Source organism: Sabethes cyaneus, chromosome 3 (genome assembly GCF_943734655.1).
Source record: "Sabethes cyaneus chromosome 3, idSabCyanKW18_F2, whole genome shotgun sequence".
NCBI classification, from domain to species: Eukaryota; Metazoa; Arthropoda; class Insecta; order Diptera; family Culicidae; genus Sabethes; species Sabethes cyaneus.
Genome location: NC_071355.1, coordinates 43,746,179 through 43,768,761, shown reverse-complemented (window position 1 = coordinate 43,768,761; position 22,583 = coordinate 43,746,179). Strand labels below are relative to the sequence as shown.

Below are 22,583 nucleotides of genomic sequence, written 5' to 3'. Positions count from 1 at the left end.
CGGTTCTATATCTATATACATTTTTTCTAAAAAAATATGCATTTTTTAAATGTCAATAACATAAAAACTGCTCAAAAGCAGCAAAATTTTTTTATTTACTTGTATATGATTGTATTCTATACGCGGTCATGACGTAAACTCTTTTTTTGGAACGGAAGTGTTTGATGTGAAGAATGATTAGAACTGGAAAATTTCGGCAAAGACCAAAAATATATCGGGTTTTGCAATGGCAGGTGAGGCCTGCACCCACGCTTTTACGATTGGTGCCCGAATGTTTTACTGGCTAAACTTCTGCCGCCCCCTGGCATAATTTGTTTGAGTCTTCGCTTTCATTTATATACTAACTAGCTGACCCGACAAACTTCGTATTGCCACAAATTAACCTGTGTTGTACATAAATCATAAATCTCGGATGATCTTTGTTACAATCTCGAGTTTTGCAAGCCCCCCAGTGGGCGGCGCTTCCGAAGGCGGGTCACCGGCAACGGTCGCGACCGTCTCGTCCTGCATGGTCTAGTGTTACTATAGATAGTTTTTGTGGTCTTGTATTGACTAATGTTTTATGGAAGAGTCTCGAATTTCTCGAGTTCGATTAGTTTTTGAGTTTCGCAAAAATTTCCGTTTTATTTGTATGAGAGTCCATATCCCCCTACCACAGGGGTGAGAGGTCTCTAACTATCGTAAAATAAATTCAAGACTCCAAAATCTCCCATATGCCAAATTTGGTTCCATTTGCTTGATTAGTTCTCAAGTTATAAGGAAATTTGAATTTCATTTGTATGGGAGCTCCCCTCTTAAAAGGGGAAGGGGTCGTAATTCACCATAGAAAAAATTTCTGCCATCTAAAACTCCCACATGCCAAATTTGGTTCCATTTGATTGATTAGTTCTCGAGATAAGAGGAAATTTGCATTTCATTTGTATGGAAGCCCACCCTCTTAAAGGGGAGATGGGCCATAACTCGCTTTCTAAAGAAGAGAGGGGTCTCAATTCACCATAGAAAAAAATCTTGCGTCCAAAACCACTTACATGTCAAATTTGGTTCCATTTGCTTGATTAGTTCTCGAGTTATGAGGAAATTTGTATTTCGTTTGTATAGGAGCCCCCTCTTAAAGTTGGGAGGGGTCCTAATTCACCATAGAAAATATTCTTGCCCTCGAAAACTTTCACATGCCAAATTTGGTTTCATTTGCTTGATTAGCTCTCGAGTTATGAGGAAATTTGTATTTCATTTGTATAGGAGCCCCCCCCTCCTAAAGTGAGGAGGGGTCCCAGTTCATCATAGAAAAAAATTTTTGTCTCCAAAAACACCCACGTGTCATATTTGGTTCCATTTGCTTGATTAGTTCTCGAGTTTTGAGGAAATTTGTATTTCGTTTGTATAGGAGCCCCCCTCTTAAAGTGGGGAGGGATTCTAATTCACCATAGAAAATATTCATGCCCTAGAAAACTTTCACATGCCAAATTTGGTTCCATTTGCTTGATTAGTTCTCGAGTTATGATGAAATTTGCATTTCATTTGTATAGGAGCCCCCCTTCCTAAAGTGGGGAGGGGTCCCAATTCATCATAGAAAAAAATTTTGTCTCCAAAAACACCCACGTGCCAAATTTAGTTCCATTTGCTTGATTAGTTCTCGAATTATGAGGAAATTTGTATTTCATTTGTGTAGAAGCATCCCCTCTTAAAGTTGGGAGGGGTCCTAATTCACCATAGAAAATATTTTTGCCTCCAGAAACCTTCACATGCCAAATTTGGTTCTATTTGCTTGATTAGTTCTCGAGTTATGAGGAAATTTGAATTTCATTTGTATAGGAGCCCCCCTTCCTAAAGCAGGTAGGGGTCCCAATTCATCATAGAAAAAATTTTTGTCTCCAAAAACACCCACGTGCCAAATTTGGTTCCGTTTGCTTGATTAGTTCTCGAGTTATGAGGAAATTTGTATTTCGTTTGTATTGGAGCCCCCTCTCTTAAAGTTGGGAGGGGTCCTAATTCACCATAGAAAATATTCTTGCCCTCGAAAACTTTCACATGCCAAATTTTGTTCCATTTGCTTGATTAGCTCTCGAGTTATGAGGAAATTTGTATTTCGTTTGTATAGGAGCCCCCCCTCCTAAAACGGGGAGGGGTCCCAATTCATCATAGAAAAAAAATTTGTCTCCAAAAACACCCACATGCCAAATTTGGTTCCATTTGCTTAATTACTTCTCGAGTTATGAGGAAAATTGTGTTTCTTTGGTACAGGAGCCCCCCCTCTTAAAGTGGGGAGGGGTCCTAATTTACTATAGAAAATATTCTTGCCTTCGAAAACCTTCACATGCAAATTTGGTTCCATTTGCTTGATTAGTTCTCGAGTTATGAGGAAATTTGTATGGAAGCCCCCCCTTTTAAAGAGGAGAGGAGTTATAATTCCCCTTATAAATAGGGGAGGGGTCTCAATTTACCATAGAATAAATTCTTGTCACCGAAAACACCCACATGCCAAATTTTGTTCTATTTGCTTGATTAGTTCACGAGTTATGCAGAAATTTGTGTTTCATTTGCATGGGAGCCCCCCCTCTTAGTGGGGAGAGGGGTTTCTAACCATCACTGAAACCTTTCCTGGTCCCAAAAAACCTCTACATGCATATTTTCATGCCGATTGGTTCAGTAGTTTTCGATTCTATAAGGAACATACGGACAGACAGACAGACAGACAGACAGAAATCCTTCTTTATAGGTATAGATTTAGCATCTGACATCTATCATATGTCATATGACATCTATACAATATTGTATCACGAATATTATTATACTTATATCATCAATTTTGGACTCCTTTTTCGGGCTATCCTACCCCGAATAAGAGAGTGTTTGTGAGGTGTTCGCGCTAGCTGAATTTAGAGCTAGCTTTCATTAGTGACACTTTACATCGAAAATAGTCGTTCCATTGTGTTAACTCAACGTGCATATGCACCATCTGACAATTCTATTCGTCGTTTCGTGTCGAATTTCTTGAGTACGAGACAGTAGGAGATCATCAACGATCAAGACGTTCCAATGATTGAAGCAGTGAGGGAGAGTGTTGCTCAGGACCCAACAGTTTCGTGAAACTGTCTGCCCGCGAATGCGCGAAAAAGGTCTAGAAGGTTACTGGTTTCAACAAGACGGTGCACCATGCCACACTGCGAATTCAACAACTCAATTTCTGCAACAAAAATTTCCGGGACGTCTGGTGTCAAAAAGAGGCGATATTGACTGGCCACCCAGATCACCTGATTTTAATTTAACGGACTTCTTTTTGTGGGGTTATCTGAAAAGCAAGGTTTACGCCAACCAGCCACAAACTATTGACGAGCTCAAGGCAAATATTCGTACGGAAATCGACGCTATAACACCCGAGATGCCGAAAAAGGTAATGGAAAATGCGGAAAAAAGGAGTCGATTTGTAATTTCTAATAAAGGTGGTCACTTTTTTTCAAAAACTAAACCAAGAAAATTTTACGGAACCAAACTAAATAAAAATGCATTACTAATAGAAATCGGTTGTTTTTTCTTAAAGTTATTCAATGTTTTTATACCGACATAAAAGGTGAAGCACCCTGTACTACAGAATATTTCCAGTTGAATTTAATATTAATATTATTAATATTTATATCGGTAAAGCCTTAGAATACAGTAATGTTCCGATTTTATCAATTCTCCGATTTTGTCTATCCCCGATTTTATCAGCTTTTCATCCCGATTTTGTCAGCCTATAAATTTTGTTAAACTTTTGTACTTTTAAAGGCACATAACATGATTTATAAAACTTTACAGCCTGCTTGAAACTATTCTGATTCTCTGGGGAGAATTTTTGAATAAAATGATGCCTTATTGCGAGTAATTCGGGGTCAAAATTAGGGTATTTTTATAGTAAAAGTTCTATAGTTCCTAATCAAGCAAAGATAGAGGTATACTATATTCAGCAATGTTGTGTATTTTTACTATTTGTACAACTTTGTAAAACAGGGAAAAGTCATACAACAACTACAAAAAAAGCTAAAATAGAAAAACTGATTTTAATGATTTTTCATTTATGAGAAATATGATTTTTCTCTGTTTGCTGAAGAGATAGAAGACTACTGTCTTCAGCAAAATTTCTTGTAATAATATGCTGTAAAACTTTGCAAAACACATCAATGTGTTATATTGAAACTGAAGAAGAATAAATTTTTTATTGCACTTTTTGGGGGGGTTAATCAAAATTTGAAATCCATCTAGACGATAGAACTTTTAATTTGAAGAAACTCTTCCAAAGGTTCCATAAACCTAAAACCAAGTTTTCTCGCTCAAAGCTAATGCACACCAAAAAAGGTTCTGGACCAGTGTGCTGTGCCCAGTTCGTTGAGCTTTCGGTTGACCAATTGAAGGATAAAATTTAATTTTTAGTAGAAGTCTTCGATATTGCAAGGTCTCAAGTCTTGAATTTTGAAAAAAAATTCGAAAAAAAAAGTTTCCCGGTTTTGTCAGTTTCCTCATTTTGTCAGCCCAAAATTCAACATAGGCCTGACAAAGTCGGAATATTACTGTATAATTAAAAAGAATCCATTAGCATAGTCCATAATGGAACAAAAAGTTCTGTGATACCGCGCATTAACTGAAACCATACTCTAACCATTAGTATAATCACCTATCTTCCAATCCAGAACCATATCCAAACTGATGTCTGGTATAATATCAAGTATACTAGTTATGCTTGTTCGTCAAGTAACCATAAAAACAACATGTCGTTAAGGAATGTTCACACGAAAACGAGTGATTTTCCACGCATATTTTTGAAGCCTAGGGTATGATCAAAATAATGATAATGGTTGAACCATAATATCAATAGTAAACGCTGTTAAAAAATTTTGCTTTTGCAATGTACTGTAAACTTTAATCTTATGGTGATTACAAAGAGTATAATAGCGACATGGTTATGACTATTTTTACAATTGTTTTCATTTATACGGCATTCTGGCGACACAAAAACGAGGTTAATTGAATCTGAAAACACACAGTTGATAAATAATTAAACTAATCGCAAACAATAAAACTATTTTATATGGTAGTTTCACTTGCAGTTGTATCTTTTTGTGCATGGTAAAGCAAATAGACTGTAACGGTATTTTCGAGGCATTAAAGCAAAATTTATCGTAAATTTCGTCTCGCGAGGATTGCACAGAGCCACATGGTGAACTACATTGCATTGAAATACTGCCTTATTACTTCATGGCACTTGAATCGTTTTACAATCATGTCACCTTTTGTGCATTAAAACAGTAATCTAGTTTTTTTAAGTCATAAAGAATTTTATACCTAAAACTGCTTTTGTCTCATCTCTCTGCTAATTTGTGGATGCTACCCCAGAAAACTGTGCCTTTTGAGAAGCAAACTATCAATCCATTTTGCCACATTTTCGTACGAACTGAACCGCTGCTAAGCAAGAGCGTGTCTCATCGATGTAGATAGGTGATAGGAGTCGGAAGGAGCCAAGTCTGGTGAGCGGGTCGCACGTGAGAAGCTACCCAACTAAATGACTTAATCGTTCACTTGATCGATTTTGCTATTGGTGATGGAGCATTGTCATGCAACAAAATCATTTTGTGTTGCCTTTTGACACAGAACTGCGTTTTTGTTTACTATATTGGGGTGCACTTGAAAAGTGCGAAAAATGAACATTTAACGAAAAGTGGTGAAGTTTTGAACCCTCATAACTGAGGCATTTTCAATAGATTTTAGAGATATTTGCATCAGCTGCGATTTCGTTTACTTTGATTTTAGAAAAAAAATAACAGAATAACAAGTTAGGAATTATTAATTTCGATCGATTTTATCATTTGAACATTGAGGCTGTACCAACTTGACGATGTCCTGAAAGTACACCGATAAAGAAAACAGAAATGTTGTAAAAAATACTTTTACGAGGAGCCAAGCAGGGTATAGCTTCTTTAGCAGCACTCTCTGCTCATGTGTTCCACAAGCTTAGGAAACAAAATTATCAACAGAATACATTGAAATACTATGGAACGACGGGATTGACCGCATACTCAACATAACTCTTAGAATCAATAAAACCAAAGACGATATTTTCGCAAATTTCAATTTATTAATATCTTTCGAACAGCTCATCTTTCAACGGAATGCCACCTGCTGCTCATTCGAAGACGTGTAATCCACAGAAGCATCCTGCACGTAGCGTACGTCATTGACAAGTTCTAGCAACAATCCATGCTGTCATCGATCGTGTCGCTTAACCAACGACCGGCGGCAGCCGGTTTCCTTTTGTTGATCGAGCAAAACGATTGCATTTAACTTTAACACGGATGCTCCTTGCCACGACCTTGACCTTGGCGGACCTCGCTGGATGAAATCACTTCACGGCTTAGTTCACAGTAAATTCAACCAAGTCAGCTCAGCGCTTTTTTCCAACTGAATGAGAATGTGAATTGCACTTTAAAATGTTTTAAAGTATGGTCAACAAAGTCAAAATGTCAATACAAAAAAAACAAAAACGTATGAATAACAGATTTTTGCCAATTATCATTGGGCAGGGTTAAGCTAATTTGGTATGCATACCAGACCTCGTTGGTTGTGGTACCAGCTGCTGCAGGTAGAAAATACATTGCGATGTTTTAGCGATCGTAATCATCGAGCGGAATTTTAACCAGCAACCACGAAAACGTGACTGCTGTCAACACGAGTTCGTAGCTTTGCAACCTCCGAGCACCACTTTTTTTTCGACGGTAGTGTCAACGTTTCGTACGTGATAAGTACCTACCGAGTGCATGATTGCATAATTTGACTGAGAACCTGTTGAGGTCAGTGTTAGCAAAAAAATTTAAAAGCAATCACTTACTACTTAGTTAACTTAGTTAATTTTTGACCGCGACTAAAAAACGTTGTTGGATTTGAACAAAACTTAATATGTTTAGAGTAGAAACTTTTTCACTCTTCTAAAATAGTGTAATTGCAAGATAAAATAATTCCAGTAACGTACGTACAAGTCCAAGTGCCTAGACATCACAGCATCATGTGTCCTCCATATAATTCAGTTTTTTTGTCTCTAGACAGTACTAACCTTGACGATTACAATTACTTCGTTGATGATAACACATGTATAGTATCCTCGAATACAGATAAAGGAAACTGACAGTCTCATTTATTCTACCACTAGGACAGTGCGTGTCTTTGGTCTCGAATTGCGTGAACAACGAGACAAATCTATATGCATGAGCTTGCTTGTTTGAACATACCGAATGGGACCGACCGCCGGCCGGCCGCCCGGCCACGCCGCGCCGCACCGTATGTGTAATTGACCGTGTTTTATGGAACAGTTTTTTTTATTTGTAACTGTACGAATTCAGATGAGATTTCCGGTTGACGGAAGATAACACCAGTAACAGCCTGTCTACCTACCACATGATTGTTCGCTGATGGTCAACCACCACTATCGGACATGCTGCGACGACTGCACCGCACCGCCGTCGTCGTGGGCACCGTGCGTGGTTAATGGTGTTGACCTTTGCTATCCGGTTTGTCGGGCAAGGTGGAATTGGTAAAAAAAGAAAAGAAACAACAACATCCTAGCGGGAACCTTGGCATTCGATGCGCGATCACGAATGTTTTGGGCAGTGTGATTTTCTTCTGACTACTTAAAAACCGTTTAGGTTTTCTTGTGTCAGTTACTTTTCTCGGTCGGTTAACTAAGAACGAACTACAAATTAATACGCCATCAAAGTTCGGCAAAAATGGTGTTCAGATGGAAAATAATGCGGCCTTTACGGTGGCCACGGTGACCGTGACAACCATGAACTTGCGTTTGGTTTACATTACGAAAATCTCATATGGCCCATATAGTTATGGAACAGCTATAAAATAGTCAACAAAAACGAGCAATTTAAACAGATATGAGCTAACGACTTCAGCTGAAAGATTTCTTTTAATTTATCACTCAAGAGTGCCGACTAAAATTATTGTACAATTTGGGCCGAGGGACCCCAGAATTTTAAGAAAATCCACGCCAAATCGTGGCAAAAGTCGAAAAAAAGTTACTAACTAATCAGTGTGTCCAGCTTTATCGAATACAATTTTTAAAATACCCACAACTCAAAAGCGAAAAGTGTGTTCGGACAAGTCGTAGGAAATTAAATGTAGTTATTAGAAATTTTATAGAAATGGCGGAGTAACATATGAAAAAGACGTGTTTAACATAAAAAATTAAAATAAATCTAACTTTTTCTCCGAATATCTCGAAAACGGTTGCATTTAGAAAAATAATTATTATGACCAATTTTGTTGTAAATGACATAAAGAATTGTTATTTGTATTACAAATTCATATATTACTTGAAAAATCCGAAGCTGGATAAAAATCATGAAAGTCGTTGTTCTACGAAGTCCGTCCATGAAAGTTGCTCCATCTCAGGATAACTTTTAAAAGCTTGCAATTTACTTCTATTTTTTCCAAAAAAAAATGGATGGATAGAAAATTTTGTGTAATACTTTTTTTAGATGTTTATCCTGAAATGCTGAGAAAATCTGCTAACATATTGGAATTTCTTAACTGCTTCTTTCTTATTTGTTTGTTTACTAGCTGACCCGACAATCTTCGTATTGCCATAAATTATACTGTGTTGTACATAAATCGTGAATCTCGGATGAACTTTGTCACAGTCTCGAGTTTGGCAAGTTTCTAAGGAGTTCAACCTGAGGTAGTTTAATATACAAAATTGCAATTTTTCCGCACAGTAAAGCAGAAAAAATTCCCCTATTGCTTGGCCAGATAAAATAAAGCGGATAGCAATATTTGCTGTGATTGTATAACATTTCACCGAATAACATTTCGTGAAAAACCTTACGCGGAATGTAGCATTTCATGGAAAACCATTTTACGGAATGTACCATTTCTCAGGCGTGATCCTCTTCTTACTCGCTGTCGCTCGTTCGGACCCAAATTAAGGAAAGTAATGGAGGTCAGTATACCTAGGAAAACAAATAAACCTAGACAATGCAGTGTTGATTTCCGAGGGGCGGCTGCCCCCACACAGTAGTCAGCGCTTCCGACGGCGGGTCGCCGGCAACACTCGCGGCCTGTGCCCGTCTCGCGCTGAATCATCTAGTGTTACTATAGATTAAAAAAATTTCTGGAGTTCGATTAGTTTTTGAGTTACGAAAAAATTACTGTTTTATTTGTATGAAAGTCCTTATCACCCTACCACAGGGGTGGGGGATCTCAAACCATCATAAAATAAATTCATGGCTCTAAAAAGCCCCATACCAAATTTGGTTCCATTTACTTGATTAGTTCTAGAGTTATGAGGAAATTTGTATTTCATTTCTATGGGAGCCCCCCTCCCCCTCCTAAAAAGGGGAAGGGTCCTAATTCAGCAAAGAAAAAATGCTTACCTCCAAAAACCTTCACATGCCAAATTTGGTTCCATTTGCTTGATTAGTTCTCGAGTTATGAGGAAATTTGTATTTCATTTGTATGGGACCGTCCCCTCTTATAGGGGAGAGTGGTCATAATTCCCCTCCTAAAGAGAGGAGGGGTCTCAATGCACCATAGAAAAAATTCCCAAAGCCCCCTACATGCAAATTTTCACACCGATCGGTTCAGTAGTTTTCGATTCTATAAGGAACCTGCGGGCTGACAGACAGAATTCTATTGTTATAGGTATAGATTTGTATGGGAGCCCCCCTCTAACCATCATGAGAACCTTCCCTGGCCCCAAAAACCCCGACATGCAAATTTTCACGCCGATCGGTTCAGTACTTATCGATTCTTTAAGGAACATACGGACAGACAGACAGACAGACAGTCAGACTGACAGACAGACAGAAATCCATTTTTATAGGTATAGACATTTTATTATGAGTGACTGAAATCTTATCTCGATGACCGCTTGTTCTCTGTTAAATTAGCTCACACTGGGTCAGCGATGGTCAAGCTGTGGATCCACCAATACAGGAGGAGGTTAAAAAGGCAATCAGTGAGCTGAAAAACGGTAAGGCTTCTGAGAAAGACGGTATCCCAGTTGAACTTCTAAAAGCGGGGAGCGAGCGGCTGTACGAAGCAATCCACCGGATCATTGTCAGAACAAGTGCCGGAGGAGTGGTTGGATGGCCTCATTTGCCCAATTTTCAAAAAGAGACATCGACTGGAGTGTAAAAACTATTGAGGAATTACATTGCTTCTGCCTACATCTGCCTACAAGGTGCTTTACCGTATCCTGTTCTGCAGACTGAGACCGCTAGCGGAGTCCTTCGTCGGCGAGTTTTAACCTGGTTTTCGTGAGGGTCGCTCCACGACGGATCAGATGTTTACCCTGCATCAGTTGCTAGACAAGTTTCGGGAGTACAACTTGCCGGCACACCATTTGTTTGTTGACTTTAAAGCGGCGTACGATTCAGTTAAACGAAATGAGCTGTGGCAGATAATGCTAGAACATGGTTTTCCGATGAAACTAGTTACGCTGATTCGTGCGACGCTGGACGGATCCAAATCGTGCGTTAGGATAGCAGGTGAGACCTCAGTTGCTTTCGTGACGTTGGATGGACTGAAACAAGGGGATGCACTCTCGAACCTGCTATTCAACATTGCCTTGGAAGGTGCATTACGAAGGGCAAACGTGAAAAGGAATGGAACTATCATCACGAAATCTCACATGCTTCTTGGTTTTACGGATGACGTCGATATCATCGGAATCAACCGTAGAGAATTAGAAGAAACCTTCAGGTCCTTTAAAAGGGAAACGGCGAGATTGGGACTTACCATTAACACCACCAAAGCGAAGTACATGGTTGCTGGTAGGGAACGTGGGGGCCCAAGCGGTGTTGGTGCCAAGGTGGAGTTAGATGGGGAACGAGATGGGGAAAATGTAGTGTGGTGCAGACGCATGCATCACGAGCTGTACCAAGTATACAAATATGCTGATATAGTGAAGGTGGTGCAATGTGACAGGCTACGGTGGGCTGGACACGTGGCCAGAATGCCCGATAAAAGAGTAGCCACAACTATTTTCAGCAGAGAACCAGGAAGAGGCCGTAGACTCCGAGGCAGACCCCGCACCCGGTGGGTGTGCGCTGTCGGAGACGATGCTCGTTCAGCTGGTGTTCGTGGGGATTGGAGAACGGCAGCCCAGGACCGACGGTGCTGGAGGACCATAATTCGTTCAGCGCAGGATCGGTAACGGACCGTTGCCACTAAAGTAAGTAAGTAAGGGTCAAACAGTTTCATAACCCTGTCTGGTACTTATTCCGCAGAGAAATAACCTGGGACCGCTGCTATTCTCTTTATTCTTCAATGGCGTGTGCTTTATTTTCCCGCCTCGTTGTAAACTCATTTACGCTGACGATCTGAAATTGTTTCTTGTCGTCCGAACTATGACGGACTGCATTGAACTGCCAACGATGCTTGAATTCCTTCTCTGACTGGTGCTTGTAGAACTTATTGACTATCAATGTGTCGAAATGTCTTGTACTTTCTTTCACACGTCCCAATCTAGTCTAACTTTACAGTATCTGGAGAAATACTCGAAAGAGTCATAGTAATTAAGCATCAAGGTACGGTGTACTACTAGACTCACAACTCTGCTTTAAACATCACTATTCTCACATCATAGCACGTGCTAGTAAAAACCTTGCCTTTATTATGAGCATTTCCAGAGAGTTCACCGACCCGTTTTGCTTGCGGTCATTGTACTCTACACTTGTCCGCTCCATTCTGGAGACATTGGCCATAATATGGAATCACTATAACGAAGTTTAGAGCAACCGAATTGAAGCAGTGCAGGCCAGATTGGTACGTTTTACTCAAAACCCCAACCATTTTCCACCTTATGCTAACCGTTGTCGAATGCTGTGAATCGACACACTGGCAAAAAGACGAAATATTTTCCAAGTAGTTTTCGTGGGAAAGTCATTAAGTGGAGAAATAGATGCTCCAAACTTACTATCCGAACTAGATTTAAATATGCCCTCCAAAAACCAAAGATCAGGTGATAGCCAAAACGCACCTCTAAGGGTATGAAGTGTGAAGACTTTACGTGTTTGAACGTGTTTGAATTATCTGATTTCGATTTATCAAGGGATACTTTTAAGAATAGGCTAAGGTAAATAATGTTATATGTTACGTTAGGAAGGCGTTAATGTTCAGCTAATTTGTACTGTTGTAATTATTATTGTAAGATAAGGTAACAGTGTCAAACTGTCAAAAAATAGAGGAGTTTTTACACCCAACTTGAGGGTCGACCTTAAGTGGGATTTCCCCACTCCTAAGTTTAATTGAGATACACAAAGGTCAGATGAACCACAATACAATAAACAAAACAAACAAATAAATAAAAATGCCTCCTAAAACTCGATTCATTTAATTTGTAGACACATTGTGTATTTTACTGCAGCACTCCTAGTGGTCCAATCTGGAACGTTTTTACAGCAGTTTTTTGTTTAAATATTACCTGGAAGGAGCGTCAAATAAAGCTCTGGCTCTCCCAGGCCCCAACCTAGCGCCTCCTGACAGATCGTAGTCAAACAAACACGATCGATGGTCATATCTGAAAATTACAAACTTCACGTACATACTAGAGTAGCAAAGCTAGGAGGTGCGGCCCCGGTAAAGGGCGGTTCAAACAGCGTCTGTCTCGGAGCGAGCGGCTGGATATAATGTGCTGTATCCTGCAAGCTATACCGACAGACGAGGACAGACTCATCAGCAGGATGCAGGTATCGTAACCCCGGTAAGGTAGTATACCGAAACTCTCATTTACCACAAACAACGCAAATGGAAATACGAAACGGATCAATCGGTATAGGACACGGTGAAGAACAAAGAAACGATTAATAGATAACGTGTGGAAACTTGGTGCCAGCAATGTCCGAACTTTCCATGAACCAAAAACATGAGCTGGCTTGCTTGCTCGAGGACTACATCAATTCGAAGTGGAGAACAACACTGCTCTTTAGGAAGTTCGGAGGCGAAATTCCAGAGAAAGCAGTTCCGTACAGTAGACCCTATTCTAGGCACTTCTTTTATGTACCACATAAACTACAGTGGCAATAGAAAAGCAGACCATCGAGTCGGTTTTGTAGTGTTGGAAAAGAAAAAGCAATGAGTTTTTCGATGGAAACCCGTAGATTACAGTATATATGTGTTGAGATTTAAGAGCAAATTCTACGGCATAATCAATGTCCATGCTCCGACAAATAATAAATCCGATGATGCTAAGGACGAGTTCGACGACAGGTTCAAAGACCTATGGAGGGTAGCCAAAACACAACGTAAAAATCATCATCGGAGATGCAGATGCGTTGACCGGGAGAGAATTCTTTCGTCCTGTCATTGGTAAACTACGATTTGCGAACCAAAGTTAATTATACTTTCGGTTCGTTCGAGTAGCCGTAGTTTGCTTGAGTGCGCTTTCCTGTGAATCGGTTTATTTAAACGTCTCATGAGCCGTTCTTCCATCCCTGATGATAAATGAGTATAATAATGAGAAATGATTAGTGATTAGTCCTCAGTTGGCCTCGAGGTAGGACGCTGGTCTAACAAACCAGCCATTGTATGTTCGAGTCTCCGCTAGGACAGGCAGTTGGAGTCAACATGATCGTAGCACTAGTCTCGTCCTGTACTCTAACAGCTGGCTGCAAAGTCTGTCGAATAAAAACGAAAAGTCCAGGTTCGAAAACAGAATGTAGCATCTAGGCTTTGCTTTGAATAGTAACAATTGACTAGAAAAATATGAGTTGTGAGAAACATGAGTGAGATATGACTTGTGATAAGTGAGCTAATTTAACACTTCATAGTTCATTTCACATAGTTCAAGTCTTAGAGCTATGTGAAATGAACTATGAAGTGTTAAATTAGTAGTGAAAAGCTATCTGAAGCTACATACTAAGCAGTAAGGTTTACATAACGAGTAGGGAGTAGCGAGAGTGAATGGTGAGAAGTGAGCAGTAGAAAATTAGAAATAAGAAAGTGAGTGATGTGGTGAATAATAACAGAAAAGTAGTGGGAAGTGAAACATGAGTAATGGAAAGAGGTGAGAAGGGAGATATGACAAATGCGTTCGTATGCCGTGTCCCGCGGTCCGGTCATTATATCTAGGAAAACGAATGAGCCACAGCAGATGCAATTTTTTTGCTGGGGAGCTCCGTCACCCACTGTTCGACGCTTCCAACGGTTCACAGAATGGGACGGATTCGAAAAAAGGCAGCACATGCTCATTTATTTGGTAGTTGAAAACCACCGGACTGGCAGTAGCGAACGCACTACTGAAAATAATTTCAAATCATCAGCATACAGCAGCTTGCATCCAGCTCCAAGCAGCGAAGCAATATCGTTCACAAACAGCAAAAACAGAAGTGGTTCCATGTTGCTGCCTTGTGGTCACCAAATAGGTTGGTAAACTGGGAAGAGAAGCAGGAGTCAAGCTGCACGCGTAGGCCTCTACCACATAGGTAAAAACTGAGTCATTTCTTAAAATTCCGAGATGCACCAAGTGGCGAAATTTTCTGCAGCAGTACTTTATGGTCTATACCATCGAACGCAGCCTTTAATTCCATGTAGAGCACATCAATTTGTGCCTTTTGTTCCATGTGGGATATACAAGTAGACGTGAAAACCAATAGATTTGTGCTTACGGATCGACCAGGCATTAATCTATCGGCGTGGTGGGCGGAGATATAGCATTTATAGCAATAGGAAAGTAGTTATATGACAAAATTGTTAGGTACCCCATAAAAAAGTTTTTTGATTCGTACGTCTTTCTAACATTCTGAGAAATTGGTGATCTGATAAAATTGCACATTTTCGCTAGACATAATATTAAAACAGTAGTACCGACTCAATAACAAACGCAATGATTTCATGAGCTCATTCTACGCATAGTCTGTTCTGTGTTACTGGAATATCATAATATTCCAATGTCGAAGATGGACTAGCCCCCCCCCCTCTATATTGCGAAAACTGTAAATACCTACTAACCCCAGTAAATCGTGTGTATCGATCATACCTCCTAACATAAGTGTAAGCAGTGCTCCTAATGTACTATTTTTATAGAAGCCTTACGGCTCCTCTAAGCTACCGCAAACGAGCCAAATCAAATAAATGAGATAAAAAAAAATGTCGAAGATGGTGTGGTTAATGCTAATCAATCGTAAAATTTGTCGATGACTCCTTGTAACAAATGACCGTCAGTGAAAGTTTTGATAATCCAACAATTTTTAATGCCATCGGCTTATAAAAGTTTGCCACAACCTCCCGGTAAGCATTGGCGCAATTAGATGAAAAATATGTTAAACAGCAAGGGCTCTAATTTACTCCCTTGTGGGACACCCTTAAACGATCGAGGAATGCTTTTGATTCTATTGAGCCCAATTTCGCGCAGAGCCGACAATCAGTCAGATACGACTTAAACCAGTTGATAAGGTTTGATGACACACCCAGACGGTCGAGTTTGGCCACATTACCGAAAACTGCCTTTAAGTCCGTATAAATCGCATCAACTTGAAGCCCCTTATCCATGGATGTAGGACGATGCGATGAGCGATGAGATTGGTGACGGTAGATCTACCAGGGAAAAATCCATGCTGCTCTGGTAAGATGTAGTGGCTAGTAAAGTACCAATCTAACTCTTATTTCTTAACCTAGCCATGCAGGCAAACTAAAAATTTCATATAACGTGAAAACTAAGATATTCACGTTTAAAATAAATCATTATCTATACCTATAAAAATGAATTTCTGTCTGTCTGTCTGCTACGGAATAAGAAGTCCTTTGGAGCAACCTTTACTTGGCGAAGCTCAAAGCTATAAAATGATTTTATTGAGAACTTATTCATATTAACAAAAATATAATCGCCTTACGTTAGTCTTCTTTAGTTTATAAATTTTCCTTTCAATAGGTTAAGTAATATTCACGTAAAGCCCGCGTAGCAGCTATATGTTTAATTATAATTATAGTAATTGTAGAATATATAATATCGATTGATGTTTTAAAGAAAAGAAATAATTCAGAAAATATCTTACTTGGTAATAAATTTAACAAATTCAACTAAATTTAACACGAGGTACTCCTGCTTCGTTCAATCTCGATTTCAGTATGGCTGCTAACTACCCTTTGACAGGCGTGCACCAATAGTAAGTGCATCGCTGCATTATCCAGTGTTGCCGGAACACTGTCTATCTGTATGATCAGTAGAATCAATATATATAGAATGCCAGTGTCGCTGCAGTGCTCGTGGTAAACATCACACATTTGAAAATTACGTATTTACACTGTATGCGCATATGTGTGTGTGGGAAATATAATTTCTCAGCAAGAAAGCAACCTTCCGAATTTTTAATCCACTGTGTATTTTACCGTAAATGATGCTGAAGTGAATTAAAAATTTCCTAAAGTACATGTTTCTGTTAGACTGGTTGGTTTACTTCGTATAATGAGTACTTACGTTTAATGTTTTCTAACTAATGTTAAATAGCGTTCGACAATTGTTTTAGCTCGATCTCTTTTAGACCAAACTGCTGTTTGCTGTAAGTGGATTGATTTAAAGGTTACGTATCAAATTCATTTGTACGCATAACTATTTACCTAGTCTCGATACTTGCAATTAATTTCTACCGATATATCCGAAATCAACGGCCACGATAACTATATATGATTAACTAGAGCAAATAGGTGCATCAGTTATACAGTTAAGAGCAATACTGATAATAATTACCACGTTTTCCGAGGTTCTAAAGCATCAAATAATACAATTTTTCTATGAATATGGTATCCAAATAATCCACTAATAATCTAATGGTTCACTGTTAATATCGCGCCATGAATAGTAATAAATGTATAACTTTAATGGTAATAGATGTATAAACTCTAAAGATGAATATTTTGCTTAATAAACTACTAATAAATTTCTGAGCTTAGCTAATGATTTACACTGGGCACAGTTGCAATCTGCTCACGGAAATGACGATCCTCCTTTGTCTTTCGCTGACGTCTGTGTCTATCGACGAGGGCAAAGTATATTGAAATTTAAGGTAGTTTGATGTAGGTTATTCGAGCTCTAGTTTCGACAGTGTGAGTGATCGATTCGAAACGGGAATCTGATTGTCAAACTAAAAATGCAACCCAATAAAAAATCCTTCTGCTTTTCCGTAAATCACGTAGGATAAATCACCCGATTTGGTCGTTTTGGGGTATTTCGTCGGCAGGAAAATTTTCTATTGGCCAATTTGACAATGTAGTTCCCGTATCCAAGACACGACGCAACATGTTTGCCACCAAAATATCCATGAAACACCAGCGACACTGGCATTCTATATATATATTGATTATACTGTATGATCCTTATAGACTCAGAAACTACTGAACCGATTGGTGTGAAAATTTATATGCAGTGGTTTTTGGGGCCGGAGAAGGTTCTTATGATGGTTCGAGAACCCTCCTTCCTCTGGAAGAGAGGCGCTTTCATACAAATGAAACACCAATTTCTGCATAACTCGAGAAATAGTCAAGCAAATGGAATCAAATTTGACATGTTAAGGTTTTTGAAGGCAACAAATATTTCTATATAAACTTCTCATTGGACTCGATCGTCGGGACAGATGCTGTCCTTACTTGCTGACGCTCATTCGGACTTAAAACTAAGCGATAGCCACTATGATACGAAAGTTCCCATTAGGCCAAAAAAGCAAAGCCCTTTTTCCTTATTTAGACTTTCCTTTCTTGGCGAAACCCTCCCTTCCACCAAGGAATATGTATGTCAAATTTGGAGGAAAACGGTCCAGTTGCTTCGAATATATGGAGTCAAAAACCAGAGTAACTTGAATATAGTTTAGATGAATAGAACCACTGACGTGCGTCAAATACCGTTTTAATCTTGTGGTTGTTCAAAACAAGATGACTCTTGATCAGAGGTGGGCACCGCTAATCAGCTAACCGCTAACTTTTTAGCCAGCAAGTAGTGCGTTCGCTAGGTTTGAAATCTGTTAGCGCTTTCATTAGCTTTCGATAAGTTAAAGTGCCACTAAATAAACTACTAGCCGCTAATTTTTGAAAATAATAACAAAAATAAGTGTGCGGTTTCTTACAAATTGATAAAATTGCTCGCTGCTGTTCGCGACGCGAGCAAATATAGTTCATTCATGGCTAGTTGAACTATTTCCAAAAATTATTTTCAAAAATTAGTGGCTGGTAGTTTATTTAGTAGTACTTATGTTTATCGGAAGGTAATAGAAGCGCTAACACATTTAAAACCTAGCGAACGTGCTACTCGCTAGCTAAAATGTTAGCGGTTAGCTGATTAGCGGTGCCCACCTCTGCTCTTGATGTTTTATTAGTTTCGATAAAAACTGATTGATAGCGTTTAACACAAACATATCCTTCCTTGGCGCTTTGTAGCGCCAACTTCGACGAAATAATTGGTCAAGTTTGATGGGTTTTATAATTTTCTTTCGAGCTAGACAAACAAAAAGCACGTACCCGGGAAGTGAAAAAAAGCTGTTTCTTATATTAGATCGACGAATTTCGTTACGCAAACGTACTTCTCTTCGGTTCTCCGGTCTTTGTGGATTTCACTCCAATGGAAGCTGCCCTCTGTACCGCCAATTAACTTATGTATCACACGAATCGATGAGATCATCGCAGAAGATTGGTTTTCGTGGAGGAATAAAACACAGTTTTGCTTGCCTTGCAAAGCAAAAACTGCGCGACTGATGACTGACTGGATTTTTTGTCTTATTCCGGCGCTGCTGCAAAACTACCCGAACAGGTTTCTCTCGTGGTTGGTTATCGTATAGAACAAAACAGCGACATGCCATCATCCTACTTGTCATTCCCTGTGCCCCCGGCCAAAGCTGCCGGAATGAAACAGTCGCTAATTGGATTCATCATATTCTTGAACTTTTCATGAATATTCAATCTATGGAATTAAACTAGTAGTTTGGTTTCTGAAATATTTCAAGGTAGTCCATTAGATCAGTTGGAATGTTCAGCATTCAAGGCGACGATTAGATAGACCCGCCTATGCAATGAATACCAACGACGGAGAGATTTTTCACCCGGCAGATATTCATAGCTCGAATCATGGTTTGTAATCTATTATGCAAATCTTTGCACAACTTTAGTTTGCCTTTTACTTCATCATTAGCCTCCATTTCCCACGTAAATTAAACTACTTATCGGTTGGCAAGATCCAAATCTGCATTTGCCCCGACAATAATGTAGTGGATACATGCAAATCCCGCACCAACAATGTCAAATCGGCCGCCTAGGCTTAGATTTGCAACCCCCGGATAAATCTGTCATCACAGCAATGATGTTGATTAGGTTCGCAGTTATGAACGTCTCCTCCACGGAAGTCGGCGAAATCATGGGAGAAAAAGCCTGATGACATCTCATGACTATAGCAAAGGTATATGCGCTAAGGTTGCGTAATTCAGTGACGAACCTAAGCTGACAAAACAATACCGCGTCTTAACAGGTGCACTTACACAATCGTAAAATTGTGATCCGCGCCGAAAGCGCGCCGATAACAAAGCTTTACTTTTTTTTGCTACGAAGACAAACGACGACGAGAGATCAAGTCGCAATTTGATGCAGCAAATTTAGAGGTTCGTAATGTGCAGCGCAATGGAAGAGCATCACAGCCTGTCACTGTCACTGCGGGAACTCTAATAACGGTTGTGCAACGGTCGCTGAATATGCAACCAGTACCAAATTTACGCCCTTATCAAATTTTACTGCCCATTTGCAGAAGAAAAAATTACCATTCATTTTTTGCCGGCTAAACCGGATGTCGACGATTATTCAATTGTGCTCCCGCGATATTAAAGCGATCCGGTTGTATTGTTTTCGGTTTGCACGCTTTGGTGGGTGACAATTTTTGAACCTTGATTAAATGCATTTAATCATATCGAATGAATGTTATCAGGATGTCTGTTTTCCTAATCAATAAATAATGTGTCTTTAATTGGATGCATTCTTTCGGATCTAATTTCATCGACATTGACCTCTACACCACAGCAGATCCGATAAATTTGTCTGGTTCGCTTCGGCGAACACATTCCTCACTAATGTGGACTTGAAACTTAATCCACACACTGAATTCCGGGCTAATTAGATGGAAAACAAAATTCATCCGACATTCGCACCCGCTTGATCCGCTGCACACACAGAGAAAGACATGCGATGCAAATAATAATCTCCAAAAAAAAACACTTTCGAATACGCCAAACCTATCATTCCATCGGCGCAACCTATTTAGATGTTAAAATCGGCAGTAAAATCGACAGACGGCGGTATTAAGTATCCGATTTCTCCGGCCAATCAAGCGATGCATTCATTTCTAGACTTCCACTTCGGCCCCACAATGGAGTGGCAGCAAACAGGTTCACTCGCTTTTATACCCTTGACAAATCTCCATTTTGCCCATTTACAGCCCAAAGCATTTCACCAAGAACTCACCTGTGTTAATGTTGATTTTTTTTATGTTTCAACAACAGCAACTGGAGAAGCAGCAGTGGCAGCAGCAGCAGTAGCAATAGCAGCAGAAGCGGCTGGCTCGGTGCGGCAATCGGGCCTTAAACGGGCCAAGAAAAAAAAATTAACACGTTCCAGCAGAGAAATGCCACGACACAAAACACGTTCTCAGCAAGCGGGCCAGCAACGAGAAATCACGCTGTCAAAAATATTTAAACCACCGCGCCGCGCAAATTTCAACCTTCACCAGTTGTTGCAAAGCACAACAATATCAAAAGCATCAACAGCAGCAGCAACAAAAACAACAAGCTAAAACACCGTCAAAAATTCCACACTTAACAGCGTTTTTCGCGTTTCTTCTTGCACTACACTTCTTCTTCTTCTGCCACTCACCGGAACGTTATTATTCTTATTTCATTTATTATTAATGCTATCTTTTTGGCCCCGGCGGCCGACACCGTTTTGGGGACGACAGCAGCAGCAACACACACCAGCCAGCTTCTCCAGCAGAAGCTTCGGGACGGGACAGAAACCTCGTTTTGGGTATAGCTATCTACCACCAACCACACCGGTTTATATATTTTAACTTCATTTAACGATTTGCTTCTTTTTTTTTTGTGTTGTTTGTTGTATGCAACCGACTGTCGACCGACGATTTTATTCCGGCTTCCGCCTAGTTTGCGCGGTCAGTGTCCACTGGCCAAAAACTGTATTCAACGACTGCGACAAATCAGCACTGTCCTTATAAGGTTGTTCCAGACCGAATGCACCGCTCACAAGGGAGTTGTTCTGATGAATTTCGTAGGTTTTTTTTGGAGCAGTTCGTAACAGGTCACTTGGATGTCGGTTTGAAGAAACTATTCGTCGCACACTGAAAGGAGAGTAATGGGAGAAAACAAGAACAGTTAGGATTAATTTCAGCAACATTTAATTACAGGTATTTTACGCCGATAATAATCATACATTTTGTAATATGTAAGTGATTTACGAAAGCCTCTGATCAAAACATATCACCATTCTCCTTCCTTATTACGCTCAGCGTCACCTGAAATCTTTACACACGCTAAAACGGTTCAACAGATCTATTCCAGTGCTTCCTTGTATGTTTCCTAATGTCCGATGTTTGACGGCACAAATGTTGTGTATATTTTAGTTGCTTCTCGCAATAAAAGCTCTTTCTTTTTCACTTTTACTGCTACCAATTTTAGTGAATGGACGAGGAAATTCGCATATTTTTCTATGCTTAAGGCGTGATCCGTAAGCACTTACTAGACCAATGAACCATAATTACAAGAATACATTAAGCGAATTTTCAATATACTTATTTCCGGTATTACTGGCCAAGCGCCCGATTTAATCCACCTGGTGGTGAAAGGAATCTTTGTTATAGCATTTTAAAGCTTGCTTCAGATAGAATTGGAACAAAAATAATTGCGAGTATTTTAGTTATTTATTGCCGAATTCAAGATCTTTCCTTACACAAATGTCGCATTTTCTTCATACCTATAAGAAAAAATACGGATAAAATTATACGTCACGGTTTCGAAGGACTTCTCGAACTTTTCCTGTAATATGGCTCATTAGGCGGCGCACACTTTCTTCGTCCATCGTTTTGGCTATCTTATTCCACCAGAATTTAATCTGATTGATGACTTTGACAACCTTTCCCTTTGCCTTGAGTCTCCTCTTCCTGATTGCCCAGTATTTCGCCCAATAGGGCGTAACTGGGGGCATTTGGGTGGGTTAAGGTCTTTCGGAACAAACTGGACCCTTTTCTCTGCATACCATTCTTCTTCGTTCAATTTTGCTGTAATGACAGCTTGCCAAAACATCACGGCATGGAGGTGAGATCGAATGAACGGTAAAATTCGTTTTCGGAGACACTCCTCTTGGTACAGTTCCGACGTCATTGTATTATTTGTAACGAAAACTTGCCACAGTTGCAAATGCCCTACCAAATCATAAAGTTTCGCGCAAATTTGTCGGCAAAAACAAATTTAAATTTTCTTGGAAACTCCCCCCTAGACGTGGCCAAGTAAAATTTTTGACCTGGCATTTGCCCGAAGTCAGCCTTGACGTAGGTTTCGTCGCTGTCCATCAGAAGACAC

General features: G+C 39.7%; 1 long non-coding RNA gene across 2 annotated transcripts in view; it reads right to left on the bottom strand.

Annotated features, from left to right (window-relative positions):
• LOC128742577 (uncharacterized) overlaps positions 1-22,583 on the bottom strand; it is a 198,446-nt gene that overhangs the window by 162,044 nt on the left and 13,819 nt on the right. For both annotated transcript variants that reach the window (XR_008412264.1, XR_008412265.1), the window contains exon 2: positions 20,461-21,346. This is a non-coding gene — a long non-coding RNA (uncharacterized LOC128742577). The remainder of the gene's footprint in view (positions 1-20,460; positions 21,347-22,583) is intronic.